The sequence below is a fragment of the Aristolochia californica genome, unplaced genomic scaffold (genome assembly GCF_029961685.1).
Source record: "Aristolochia californica isolate CCGP_79_NKW_82.1479 unplaced genomic scaffold, dmAriCali1.0.hap1 SCAF_15, whole genome shotgun sequence".
NCBI classification, from domain to species: domain Eukaryota; kingdom Viridiplantae; phylum Streptophyta; class Magnoliopsida; order Piperales; family Aristolochiaceae; genus Aristolochia; species Aristolochia californica.
Window position 1 is genome coordinate 18,885,052 of NW_027181826.1, and position 14,727 is coordinate 18,899,778.

Genomic DNA, 14,727 nt, shown 5'->3' on the forward strand with positions numbered 1-14,727 from the left:
CCGTCTCAGTGGCCAATGGCGAGAAGATTCCTAGCTATGAGATTAGTAAGGCGGTAAATTTTTCCATTCGCTCTACTTCGTTTAATGTTAAATTTTTTGTTATTCCCCTGGCGGGATTTGATATGGTATTAGGCATTAAATGGTTACAAATGTTGGGGCTCATTCTGTGGGACTTTTCGGCTTTAACCATGAGCTTTGATTTGGCTGAGAGTCGGGTGCTCTTACAGGGCTGTCAGGTGGACAGGACCCACCGTATGCACACTTTGCAGACACAGGAACAACCTGACAGTGCTAGAGATGGTCTGGTTGAGGAGTTCTCTAACCTCTTCCAGGAGCCTTCGAGATTGCCTCCCCTGAGGCACTGTGACCACAGGATCTGTCTGAAACCAGGATCTAAGGTAGTGGTCGTGTGACCGAACCGTTACCCACACCTTCAGAAGGATGATATAGAGCGTCAATGCCACGAGATGTTGAAACAGGGTCTTATTTGTCCCAGTCGCTCCTCGTTCTCTTCACCCGTCTTACTTGTGAAGAAACATGATGGGACATGGAGGTTCTGCGTGGATTATCGGGAGTTGAATGTGAAGACAATGAAAGACAAGATTCTGATTCCGGTAGTGGATGAGTTACATGGGTCGTGATTATTCACTAAACTCGACCTCCGTTTGGGATACCATCAGGTCCGGATGCACCCCTCTGATATTGAGAAGACGACGTTCTGCACGCATCATAGCCACTTTGAGTTCGTCATCATGCCGTTCGGGTTATCCAATGCACCCTCCACTTTTCAAGCTTTGATGAACGAGGTATTTAGCCCCTATCTTCGAAAATTTGTTCTTGTGTTTTTCAATGATATTCTTATATATAGCAAGTCGGTTGAGGAGCACTTGGCACACTTGAGGATTGTTCGACTTGTTACCAGCACATTAGCTCTATTTAAAATATTCCAAGTGTTCTTTTGCGACTTCACATGTGGGGTATCTAGGACACATTATCTCACATGAGGGGGTTACGATGGATCCCGAGAAGATCCGAGTTATTCATGAGTGGCCGAAGCCACAGTCTTGTTCTGCATTACGGTGTTTTTTGGGTCTTGCGGGCTACTACCGCAAATTTATTCCGAACTATGGGCCGGTGGCAGCACCATTGACCAGCCTGCTCAAGAAAAATTCCTTTATTTGGAATGAGGAGGCCACCAAGTCATTTGCAGCACTCAAAGCTGCCCTCGCATCCGCACCAGTATTACAACTTCCCAACTTTGATGAATTATTTGTGGTAGAGTGTGACGCTTTGGGAGTGGGCATTGGGACCGTTTTACAACAGCTGGGTCATCCTATTGCGTATTTTAGCAGACAGTTGGTAGTCCGCCATCACAAGTTGGCAGCCTATGAGCGCGAATTGATTGGGTTGGCCAAGGTTGTCCAACATTGGAGGCTTTATCTCTGGGGCCGGGCTTTTCTCATACGCATGGATCACTATAGCCTTAAATTCCTACTAGAACAGTGTTTGACAACGTCGTCACAGCAGCACTGGATCAGTAAGTTGTTGGGGTTTAACTTCTAGGTGAAATATCGTGTGGGAAGATTAAATAAGGCGACAGATGCCTTGTCACGATGTTTTGGGGATCAACAGTTGGTCTATTCGATCAGCCAACCGAGATTTCTCATCCCGGACTTGGTGAGAGATGCACATGCCACTAACCCTGCACTGCAGGAACTACATCAGAAGATTTCGGAAGGGACAATGAATTCGAAGTGGTCCATCCATGATTCACTTATTTATTACAAGCAGCAACTTTTCCTTCCACCTGAGTCTTAGTTGATTCCATCTATTCTCTCGGCCTACCATGACAGTACACACGAGGGGATACAGAAGACCTTACACAGAATTCGAGCTGATTTTCACTGGCAAGCCATGAAGCCCTCTATTGCGACTTATGTGGGCGACTGTCAGGCCTGCCAGTGCAACAAAGTCGAGCACTTGAGTCCAATCGGTCTTCTCCAGCCTCTGGCCCTTCCTACGCAGGTTTGAGCCGACATTTCGATGGATTTTGTGGAAGGCCTACCCCTGTCCTCCGACAAATCCGTACTTTTTGTGGTGGTTGATAGATTCTCCAAGTACGGACATTTTATACCGCTAGCTCATCCTTATACAGCAACATGGATTGCTCAGACTTTCCTAGAGCAGAGAGTCCGCTTACATGGCATTCCAAAATCCATTGTGAGTGATAGAGATGCAGTTTTCACGAGCACCTTTTGGCAAGAACTTTTTCGCTTGAGTGGGACTAAATTGAAGTTCTCCTCCACCTATCATCCACAGACAGACGGGCAGACTGAGGTGGTGAACCGCACCATCGAGATGTATCTACGGTGCTTGGTGGGTAATCGTCCGCGGCAATGGGTTCAATGGCTTCCGTGTGCTGAATATTGTTACTACACTTCATTCCACTCTGCCTTGCAATCCACTACTGTCCGGGTTATATATGGTCGGGATCCACCTCGCCTTCTCTCGTACAACCCAGGGTCCACCCGCATGGACGCGATTGATCAGGCACTCATGGACCGAGATCTGCTACTACAGAATATCACAGAACGACTATGACGCGCCTAAGCTCTGATGAAGGATGTCTACGACAAAGGCCACCGTGAGGTCTCTTTTGAGGTTGGGGATTATGTGTGGCTACGGCTCCAGCCCTACCGCCAACAGTCTCTTGTGGGACTTCCATGACATAAGCTCTCTCCCAGATTTTTTGGGTTGTTTCCCATATTTTTACGCGTGGGACCAGTCGCCTATCAGCTCAAATTACCGGACACGACCAAACTACATGATGTGTTTCATGTCTCTCTTTTGAAGCCACATTCTGGAGCGCAACCTACATCCACTCCATTCCTACCACTAGTTGATAATGGCGAGGTTATTCTTACCCCTGTTGCGGTGCGAAGCATTCGGCTAACCAATGACCATTGGGAGATTCTCGTTCAGTGGATGGACACTGACCCCGACGCTGCAACATGGGAACGTGTGGACATCTTCAAACAAGTCTACCCAACTTTTGAGCTTGAGGACAAGCTCTTTCTCCAGGGGGAGGCAAATGTTGTGGACTCAATAGCACACCAAGTCACACAACGAAGGAGGCAACAACAACTCACTCAATAGGATTTATTTCTTATATTGTTTTAAGTAGAAGTTATTTCTAATTACTTTTATATGTAGGGGCATTGTGGGAATTATTGTAACCCTAACCCTAAAACTCCATGACGTGATCTATTTAAAGGAAAGAATGAATGAAATAGGTAAGCTTTGAGATTTTAGAATAACTTAGTATAAACAGGCTGAGTTCACCTCTTGATCTCGAGTTAAGGTTTACTCCAAAAATTCAACATATCCTTCAACCCCCATTGCCATCCATCTTCATCCATCTTCCATCACCAGCATTCCAAGTAAGAAGGGGAGCTTCCTGCCCCTTTTCCGAGCCCAAAGAGAAGGTCTTTCCTCCTTCTCAGCAGCAGTAGCAAGAGAGGCCTCAACTCCTCCCTTATGGAGCAGAAAAGTGAGGATCCTCATCCTCAGACCTTGAGCAGTCCTGGTGCAACGTGGGAGCTGATCATAGCAGTAAAAAAGAGGTAATAATCTATTCCAAACTCGTGTTTCAAGTTAATTCAGAAAGAAGGATTGCAATCTTAGCTAGAGCAGCAACAAAGAGGTCCAAACCCTTTTTTCCGTGATCAAGAAAAGATAACAGCTTACTCTAGCAAGCTCAGCATTGATGTGGGGTATCCTACCTTTCACAGCAACTCGTTAGGACCATCAAAAGAGGAGCTTTCCTCCTGGCTGAGCACTGGTAAAGAGAAAGACTCACATACAGACCCTTGAAGTGAAGTGAGCTTTAATTCTGAGTGCTGGAGTCTTAAGTTCCACGTTGTGTTACTCGATCCATGACCCGGGACCATAACACTCTACTTTTGTTTGGCTCTTCCGCTCTCTGATTACTCTCAGTGATGGTGTAAACTGAAGGGTTGAGTCAGTGAAAAATATTGGGAACCAAACACTATATTTATAAGCCAAGCTTCCATCAAGTTTCTCGATTTCCTGTAATTGTTGATGTATCGACTTCCTGTAACTTCCGATGAGTGGGACGTGGGTTATAACTTCTGAAATGGAAGTTGCTCCACATTCTCCATGAGAGAAGTTGGACCAACCATTGCTTCCGAAACAGAAAAGAAGCAGCAGTTAACATTCTCCCACTTGGTCCACACTTCTAGTGTAATCTGAATCTCATCAATAATCTGAATTTAAGTAATAAATACATGAATCATGGCGATAGGTCCTCTGATGACGAGTATTACCTTCCATGTATTACAATGTATTTATTTCTTATACTTTATGATTAAACTGTATGTTTATTCTTGGTCCAACACACATAAATATGAGAAAAACATCACAATAATTAAAAATTTCACTAAATAACATTGTTCATACAATGAAAATTTTGATAATGGAACCAAGTCTCATATTCACGACATGATCCTTGAATTTAAACGGTGGCATGTCCTTAGTCAAAGGATCAACTATCATTAATTCAATGCTTACGTGCTCAATGACCACTTTTTTTTCTTTAAAATGTTCTCTTATGGCCAAATACTTTATGTCGATGTGTTTACATCGACTTCCACTATTGTTGTTTTTTGCCATAAAAGCAGCAGCTGAATTGTCACAATACATTCTCAATGGCCAAGAGATAGAATCCATAATTTTAAGCTCATAAATAAAACTCTTAAGCCATACACCATGTGAAGTAGCCTCAAAACAGGAAACTAACTCGGCTTCCATAGTCGACGTGGCAGTCAAAGTCTATTTGGCACTCCTCTATGATATAACTCCACTGGCCATCATGAAAATATATCCAAATGCTGATTCATGGGAATCAATACAGGCAACAGCTGAATTGTCACAATACATTCTCAATGGCCAAGAGATAGAATCCATAATTTTAAGCTCATAAATAAAACTCTTAAGCCAAACACCATGTGAAGTAGCCTCAAAACAGGAAACTAACTCGACTTCCATAGTCGATGTGGCAGTCAAAGTCTATTTGGCACTCCTCTATGATATAACTCCACTGGCCATCATGAAAATGTATCCAAATATTGATTTATGAGAATCAATACAGGCTGCAAAGTCAGAATCAATTACTTCTAGATTGTTCGTCCGTCTATACATCAGCATGTAGTCTTTGGTTTCTTGAAGGTGCCTCATTACTTTCTTTGCAGGTCTCCAGTGGTCTAAGCCTGGATTACTCTGATATCGTCCCAACATTCCAACTACAAATATAATATCAGGTCTTATGCAGACTTGAACATACATCAAGCTTCTGACAGCAAAAGCATATGGAATGTCCTTCATAAATCCTTCTCTATTCCCCATGTCTGAGAAAGCAAAAAAAAACATGACTTACACACCTATACTTGACTGAATTGCAAAAGAAGGCAGTTCGAGCAGCCTTTCTTTCTACTTTTTCATTCTAGCAGCAACTTCAATAGATTGAATCGCACACCAATCTCAGTAGTACAAAAGAAAGACAATTTGGTTGACATTACTTGTTTGACCAATATAAGAAGGGGTTCCATAGTTCATTTTCTGTGCATACTCTTGAAGAAGATTTTTACACAAACCTGTTTCATGCTAATCAAACCCTTTCCTAGAAATTAGATAGAGAGAGAGAGAGAGAGAGGCTATTCAAGACATTTTATAGCTATTTACTTGATTATTTTATAGCTATTTTATATGTGAACTCTAATGAAGATCACATATTGCCAAGTTTGAGCCATTGAAGATGGTTTCAACAGGTGGGCACAAGTGCAACTTATTTGATTCAAGGAAGATCCGTAAGCCTGTAATTCTGATTATTTGCTGGTAAAGGTGATATATTTCACAAACTATGTCCTCACAATGCACATTGCTTCTGTTAATCATGAAAAGGGCAGCAGCTAGAACGAGATTGTCGCGATCACATAGATTCGTAAACAACCAACCAAATAGTACCTTCAGATTTGTTGAGAAGGGTGAAAAAAGAGCCTACAAATTGCCATGAATAGTTTATGCGAGGATTATTTTTCTTAGCCATGATTCACACAAATTCATGATTATGAAAAGTCTTCTCTACTAAAAAATTTTCAGGTCGATCCTCTCCTGGTCCTTTTTATCTTCCTTGTTTGATAGGTCTCAATCAAAGCTCAAGGATAGTTGCTCTCATCGGCTGAGAGAAGACCACAATTTACACAACAATGATTTTCTATCTTCATTGATAATATCTATCTGCTTAAATAAGCAAAGCTACGTACGTAAATAAATTTGAGCAAAAATTAAATGACGATAAACTCGTAACCAAATGACGGTAAAATCGGTAAACTCGTAACCCCTAAAGATCCATTCTTCACCTTAAGACTATTGACTGCCACGACCTAGTCCCTTGGTCGTGCTTCACGTCCCAGCTTTATCCCAAATATTTTGGATTTGGCTTATGGCCTCTCTCTGAACGTCGTCTTGACCTAACAATACCTCCCCATCGAGTAGAACCTTGTCCTCGAGGTCTAAATGCGGAAACATCTCCTGTAACTTCTTTGTTGGCTCCCATGTCGCCTCCTCAACTGGAAGGTGCTTCCATTGCACTATGCGCTCTTTGACTAGTTGGGTTCCTTGCTTTAGCCAACGATAGTCTAAAATAGTGTGGCTCCAATAAAACTATCACTTCATCGATGAAGGGTGGTAACTCGGCGTGTGGCGTATCATCATCGCGCCCGTTGTCGTGGTATCATTTGAGTAGTTACATATGAAACTTCGGGTGAATGTGCGCCCCTTTCTGGAATTTTTAACTTGTATGTGACATGCCCGATCTACTCTAGAATCTGGTAGGGTCCATAAAAACGGCTAGCTAGTTTCTGATGGACCCGTTTGAAAACCGTTTGTTGGCGGTATGGGTGTAGCTTCAAAAGTACACATTCGCCTACATTGAACGAAATGTCTCCTCTTCTTATCTACCATCTGTTTCATTCTGTTCACTGACCTTTCTAAGTTGGCCTTCAGTTGCCTTAGCATCTCGGTTCATGAGTTGTTGATCAATTTCCTGTACTGGTGAAAGTCCATCTTTGTAGGTCGGTATTTGGGGTGGCAATCTTCCATACAACGCCTGAAAAGGGGTCATTCCTGTAAAAGTATGATATGTCGTATTATACCAATATTCCGCCCAAGGTAAATAGCAGATCCATTTTCGTGGCCACTGATGAACGAAACACCGAAGATAGTGTTTGACGCAGCGATTGATGACTTCTATTTGACCATCCGTTTGCGGGTGGTATGCGGAATTGAGCTGTAGTTTGGTGCCTGACAACTTTAAAAATTCTTTCCAGAAGTTACTGATGAAGATTGGATCCCGATCACTAACAATTGATTTGGGCATGCCGTGAAGCTTGATGATACCTTCCACAAATTTTTTTGCGACAGTTTTTGCAGTAAAAGGATGGCTTAAAGTAAGGAAATGAGCAGACTTACTGTTTATCCACCACCACCATGATGGTTTCCTTTCCTTGACAACTAGTAGGCCCTCAATAAAATCTAATGTGATGTCGTCCCGTACCTGGCACGGAATTGGCAGAGGTTGAAAAAGCCCTACTGGAACTAATGTCTTGGCTTTTATTTTCTGGCATACCGCTCATTTCTGGATGTAATCTTGCACTGATCTATGCATCCCTGGCCAATAAAACTGCTAGCCCAATTTCTTGAATGTAAGAAGGATGCCCGAATGACCCCCCACCTTGGTGTCATGCATTTTGTGTAACAGTTTGGCCCTTAAGTCTGCATCGTCTTTGTATAGTAATTGGTCTTGGCGCCATGTAAATGATCCTCCAGGTTGGTCCATGGCCACTTGGCCTTTCATCTAAATGTATTGGTCCTCTTTTGTAGCTTTTTTAATTTCTTCCCATAAGCTAACCTGCGGAAAGAAAATATGGTGAAGAATGGGACTACCCTATTTTTGAGAGAGAGCATCAACTGTGGAGTTCTCACGACCCAGTCTATATTGAATTTCGTAATTGTAGCCCAAGAGCTTAGCAATCAATTTTTGTTGCTTTGGAGTAGCTATTCGTTGCTCTAGAAAATATTTGAGGCTAAGTTGATCGATCTGAATATAGAATTTTTTTCCGAGAAGGTAAGGCCGATAGGTGCGTATGGCTTCGACGATAGCTAACATCTCCTTAGCATATGTCGACCAAGATTTCTTGGTCACTCTGAGGGCTCAACTCATGTATGCCACTGGCTTGCCTTGTTGCGACAAGACAGCTCCAATTCCTTCTCCGGACGCTTCTGTTTCAATAGTGAAAACATCTTTGAAGTTTGGCATCATCGTCATGGCCTATTTGAGAATAAGAAAGGTGGTGTCAGCTTCCTCATGCCATCTGAATTGCCCTTTTCTGAGAAGATTGGTGAGAGGCCGAGCTATAATGCCATAATTCTTGATGAATTTCTGGTAATATCCTGTCAATCCTAAAAACCCTCGTAGTTCCAAAATGTTAGTAGGTCGAGGCCAGGCTATCATTGTAGCAATTTTATTTTCGTCCACTTTCACACCCTGATTAATGATGATGTGCCCCAAGTACTCCAATTCTTGTTGCTCAAATGCACATTTGTTTGCTTTGACAAAGAATTGGTATTGTCTCAATATTTCAAAGGTTTGTCTTACATGCACCAACTGTTGATCCCAATCCAGACTATAGACCAAAATATCATCAAAGAAAACTAAGATGATTTTTTGACGATGATGACGAAAGATGGAGTTCATGATAGCTTGAAATGTGGAAGGACCATTACATAAGCCAAATGGCATAACCAAGTATTCGTAATGTCCATTATGTGTTCGGAAAGCAGTTTTATGGATATCATATGGATTAACTCGTACCTGATGGTACCCCACCCTCAGATCAAACTTGGTTAAGTAAAAAGCACCGTAGAGCTCATCCAACATATCATCCACTGTGGGGATCAAAATTCAGTCTTTAATGGTGGCGGCGTTGAGCGCGCGATAATCCATGCAAAAGTGCCAACTCATGTCTTTCTTTTTTACCAGCAATACGGGTGACAAGAAGGGGCTAGTGGTAGGTCGAACAAGCACTGATTACAGCATATCTTGGATCTGCTTCTCAATCTCCTTCTTTTGATAATGTGTGTACCTGTAAGGCGACACATTAATTGGCTCAGTTCCTTCCTTAAGGGCAATGTCGTGATTAACCTCCCGGTTTGGTAGTAAGCTCGAGGGCTCTGTGAACAAATCTCAGCATTCCTGCAATATCTCTCGCATGCTCAGATGTATACTTTCTTGTGGTTCTGTATGGACAACCTGTAAGAAAAAAACAAACAGAGCATGGCTATGACGAATTTTTAACTCTTCGATAGATGCCACTTGTATATGTATCCATCGATGCCTACCAATCTCCTGGTCTGGTTTTGCCACATGAATTCCATGGTTAAATGTTTCCAGTCACACACCACAAAGTCAAGTAGCTCAAGCCATTGAATCCCCGGAACTACATCCAACCCTGAGAGAGGTAAGGAATAAAGGGTTAAGGAAAAAAATTTCCCCTGCAAATTGATTTGTACGTCCTCAAACCACTCGTGGCATCTAAAATTTTCTCCATTAGCAACGTGGACCGTGAAGGTGTCCGTAGGCACCACTGGTAAATGCAGCAGATTGGCCATACGCTCACTAATAAATTTGTGAGTCGATCCGCTATCGATTAATACAATGACGTCGTGGGCACTGATTCTGGCCGCGAACAACACGGTTTTGGGCTCGGTCCATCCTTTTAGTGCATGCAGCGTAATTTTTGGTTCAGGATGCCTTTCGTGGTTTTCTTCAGTTGGTTGTTCTTCTGCGACATTGTCCCATAACAGGTCACCGCTATCCTTGTAACCCTCCAACATGAGTATCCCTGGCCCCTGACATTTGTGTCTTGTAGACCAACGGTTGTTACATTTGAAACATAAGTTTTGGAGTCGTTTTCGTTGTATTTACTTGTTATGGTCCCAGATCTGACACAGGGATTCGTAGGGAAGAAGAGAGAGACAAAGATCAAGCCAAAAAGAAGCTTGAAAACCCTAGGTTTGTTAAGGAGAACGCACACCCTTGAGCTCGTTGAGGAGAACTCAAAACCCTGTTTAACCTAAAAATCAATGTTTGTCTTTCTCATTATTCTTACCCCTTAAATAGGGTTGACCCTTACAAGGTTTAAGATAAAATATTACAAAAATACCCCTATAAATAAAATATTCCAAAAATACCCATGTGGCTTAAAACTGAAATAAAATAAAGTAAATTAAAGAAAATTTATTAAAATAATAATGTTATTGCATGCATAACATTGCACACTCTTGAGCTCGTTGAGGAGAACTCAAACCCTGTTTAACCTAAAATCAATACTTGTCTTTCTCATTACTCTTACCCCTTAAATAGGGTTCACCCTTACAAGGTTTAAGATAAAATATTATAAAAATACCCCTATAAATAAAATATTCCAAAAATTCCCTTGTGGCCTAAAACTGAAATAAAATAAAGTAAATTAAAAAAAACAATTAAAATAATAATATTATTGCGAGCATAACATTACACCCCTTGGAAGAAAGAGCTTGTCCTCAAGCTCGAAGGTAGGGTCTACTTGCCCGTGCCGACGTCCCCATCCGTTCTCAAGTATCAACCGCGGTATCTGTGTTCACCTATGGTCTGCAAAACTGAAGCATCCAACCAAAGAAGGAAATTTATTTTTATTTTTTTGCCTATGTCACTTGTTGTAGTATACCCCAATACGAATAAGAAACCGAACAACAAGTTGAACTATCACCTGCGCCACTGGGAACTTCTGCTTTGACATTAATAGCCATTGTAGAATCCGGCCCAACGGTTGCCACATTGGCAGAATGCAGCATGTCCCCAATAACCTCAGTCTTTGTACCCAGTCCATGTTCTGCAAAGTGCCCAACATACTCAACGAAAAGATATCATCGTGGTCTACTACTTTGGCAAGATCCCCCAATTCAAGGTTGCACCTTTGGTGAAAATGCTTATCCATATCAAGAACATATGCAACACCCCCACGCATGCCTGCAACAAAGTTTCTACCAATTTTCCCAAGTATTACTACAATACCTCTTGGCATGTACTCACAACCATGATCTCCAACCCCTTCAACCACAACTTTACCCTTGGGTTACGCACACAAACCCTCTCAGCAGCAGGTCCATCAAAATACGCCTCCCCTCCAGGTGCTCCATAGAGAGCAACATTACAAATGACTATATTTTCCTTTAAATCAAACTAACTCTTTCTAGGAGGATACACTACAATCTTCCCCCCAGATAATCCCTTGCCTCCATTGTCATGGTTGTCCCCTTCTAGCTCAAGAGTGAACCGTGGGCAGAGGAATACACCCAAGCTTTGTCCAGCACTGCCTGTCAGCTGCACATGGATGTTACCTTTAGGTAGCCTATTTCTGTGGTATCTCTTCATCACTTCATGACTTAGCATTGTGCCAACAGAATGATTCACAATGCGAATAGGCATATCTATGTACACAATATTGAGCTGCAGAATATTTTGCAGTTTTGTAGTTGCTACTGGGGTGACCTTCTGCAATAGCAGCAACAATATGAGAGAGCAACATCATCTTGGGTTCAATAGCTTCACTAATGGGACATGTAGTAATAACATAAAGTATTTGTGTTGCTGACCTAGTCCAGTCAGATTTAGTTACATCCTACAGAGGAGTATCGGTTGTGCTCACAACAACAGCTAATGGTGCACCATACGTCACTATTGTTACTATTTTCTGAATAATCAACACTGTTTTCAGTAATGGCACTATTGGTAGCACTGTTTTCTGTAGTGTCAAAACAGCGTCGGACAATCCAGCAATGAATTGGATTGCACTGGAAAAATAGGTAAAACTTCCATTCTTTCAATAAACACGGCTATGTTGTTAGGCTAAAGATGGACCTATAAGTTTTCTGTTTTCTAATTTTTTCGGTTGAGTCCATTTTTGCACTGTAATGGCAGCAACATACAACAAATTGTGGAAGAACCCAAGTGCTGCAAAACCAGCAGTGTCCTCCTGTATCCTCTCCTTCCCAGCCCAACTTGCTTTCATATTAATCAATCCATAGGATACAAAAACATTAGATTCAAAACCATTCTTTATCGTGTATTTACGTATCAACCTGGCGAAGAAAAAATCAATGGGTGGGGCACAAATAGGAAGGACACTAGACACTATGAGAAGACACCTCACTTGCTGTCTTGTCAGCTCCTGAAAGACACCTAGTGCTTCCCCAGTGTTCTTGTTTTAGCAGAATCCGACTATCATGGCATGCCAAACAGCCACATTTTGACCTGCCAATTCAGGAAATGATTGGAAGGTGATTATGGTGATGTACTCCTTGATCCATTTTGGTGCAAATTTGGGACTGTTGTCATATTTAGGCAACATTTCTTGAAATTACATTTGCCCTTCTGACATTATCCTGGATGAACACAAGCAGGTTTGTAGTTGGCCAAGCTAGCAGTGGCACAAAGCAAAGTCGAGTTATTTGTTTCTAGTGTAATATGAATAGGAGCCTCCAAAACAAAATTGACATTGCCATATGCAGGCCCATACTGGTAGCCAATCGTCCTGCCATTTGCCAGATCTCCCCTAAGGCAACACTAATGCCATCCCATTTGCCTATCTCTCTTCTGATTGTATACACATCCAACAAAGCCTGTGGATGGTGTTGGCCTGGACTATCTCCAGCAATAATAACAAGAATACTTGTTGTTGATGCAGCTCTTCTGGCAGCACCACTTTTACCAAATTCAATTTCAAGTTCTGCTTCATGTTTGACATCTTCAATAGAACGAGAATTTATTTCTTCAATCTCAACTGAGTCACTTCTAATAACAGAATCATGCAGCACTAATTCACCTTTCTCAGCATACCCATCCGTAGTTACAGCACGAATGCATCCTTATCAGTAGATACAGTACTAATGCATAATTCTGCATTCTCAAAGTTAACAAAGCCAAAATATTTAGAATTTCCATCTCCTTCTCTCATTACTACAGACAATGGACCCACAAAATTAAGCCCCTCAACCGCTAGAGCAGCGTTTGTTGCCTTCACAAATTTAACTTGCTTATAATGCAGGAGCATCACATTAAGCACAAACAGATACGGGACATGCACAACATTAACATCTTGTGCGTTATTTGCCACAATTGCTTCACCAATAAAACCACAACGGATAGAACCCGAAAAATTAATCCCCACCTTTTCAATTTGACAATGAACAAACCCACAGGTAATGTGCGCGTCAAAAGAACAATAAAGCCACCAGGAAAAAAAAATCAAACGTCCCCAAAAAATTATCTTTATGGATCCCGGCATCCTCCGAAAAATTTCATCTCAAAATGCATACACCCAAGCCGAAATTCCATCACTTGGGCACTGTTTCTCTGCTTCACAAAATAGAGAACCTTCGTCCCCAATTTTCGAGCAGCGTTGCTGCTGTTCAGCCCCTTTTAGCCACATCAACGCCATGAAAGACTCGTTTTTACCAAAAATCCAAGGTTGTTTCCGAAGGTTACCCCCAATTTTGTTGAAGATGGTTCTCCACTGGACTGCCGTGAGCGAGATTGAGAGTGAGAGTGAGAATCCGAAAGCCAAAGCCCCACGGATTTGTTGCCGCCAGTGCCTCCTCTTTTTTCGGTGGTGAATAGCAGCAATTCATGGTCAAAATTTAGAACCTTTCTGCTCAACGACGAATAGGTCGTTTGGTTCCTCTACCGCAGAGTCGGTCTTCAGATTTGAGGTTGCCAAATCGTCCAGTTCCATTTTTTGCGTCGCCTATGGAAGACGTGTGGCCTCCAGTGTGAAAGGTGTTGTGGAATACCCCTCCGATTTCCAAACCTCGGTGTCCCCACCGTCAGATTTTAGAAGTTCGGGGAGCTTTTCTGAGACAAAGAGCTCTCAGATTTCATTTGTCTTCTGTTCGGGGAGGCGTATGGTGTCCAGTGAGAAAGGATTTGATGTCGAACCCCATTCCTGATTTTTCGACGAAGGAATTGCTTAGTCCCCAATTTCGGATTTCTCGGCCGCTGGAGAGACAGAGAGCTCTCTGATTTTTTGCATCTCCTGCCCGTCCGAGACAGCGTCTCTAGCGACGATTTTATCTATCACAGCAATGAGTTGAGGATTTTCGTCTGAGAGAGCATTTGTTGCCTCTCGTTCTGTGAATTTTTCATGCTCGGAGAAATTAGGTCTTATGACCTACATTTCTGTGGCAGCATCAAGGTGACTCTCAATTGCAGATAACATTTGATTGATGCATCTCTTGTAGCAGCTCGCACACATATTGATACATCTTACCTGTTGTTGTCCGCAAATCATATTCATACATCTTACCTGTTGTTGTCCTCAAATCATGGAGTATGACAAGTATTTCCTCTCGGGTTGAAGAATTCATCCTTGTGTTCCCGCTCTGACATGAGTATTCGTGGCCCCTGACATTTGTATCTTGTAGACCAACGGTTGTTACAATTGAAACATAAGTTTTGGGGTCGTTTTCGCTGTATTTCTTCCCAAGTAAGTCGTTGCACAGGAACAACAGGAATTGGTGGTGTTACTCGATTAGTAGGGGGAAGAACTTGGG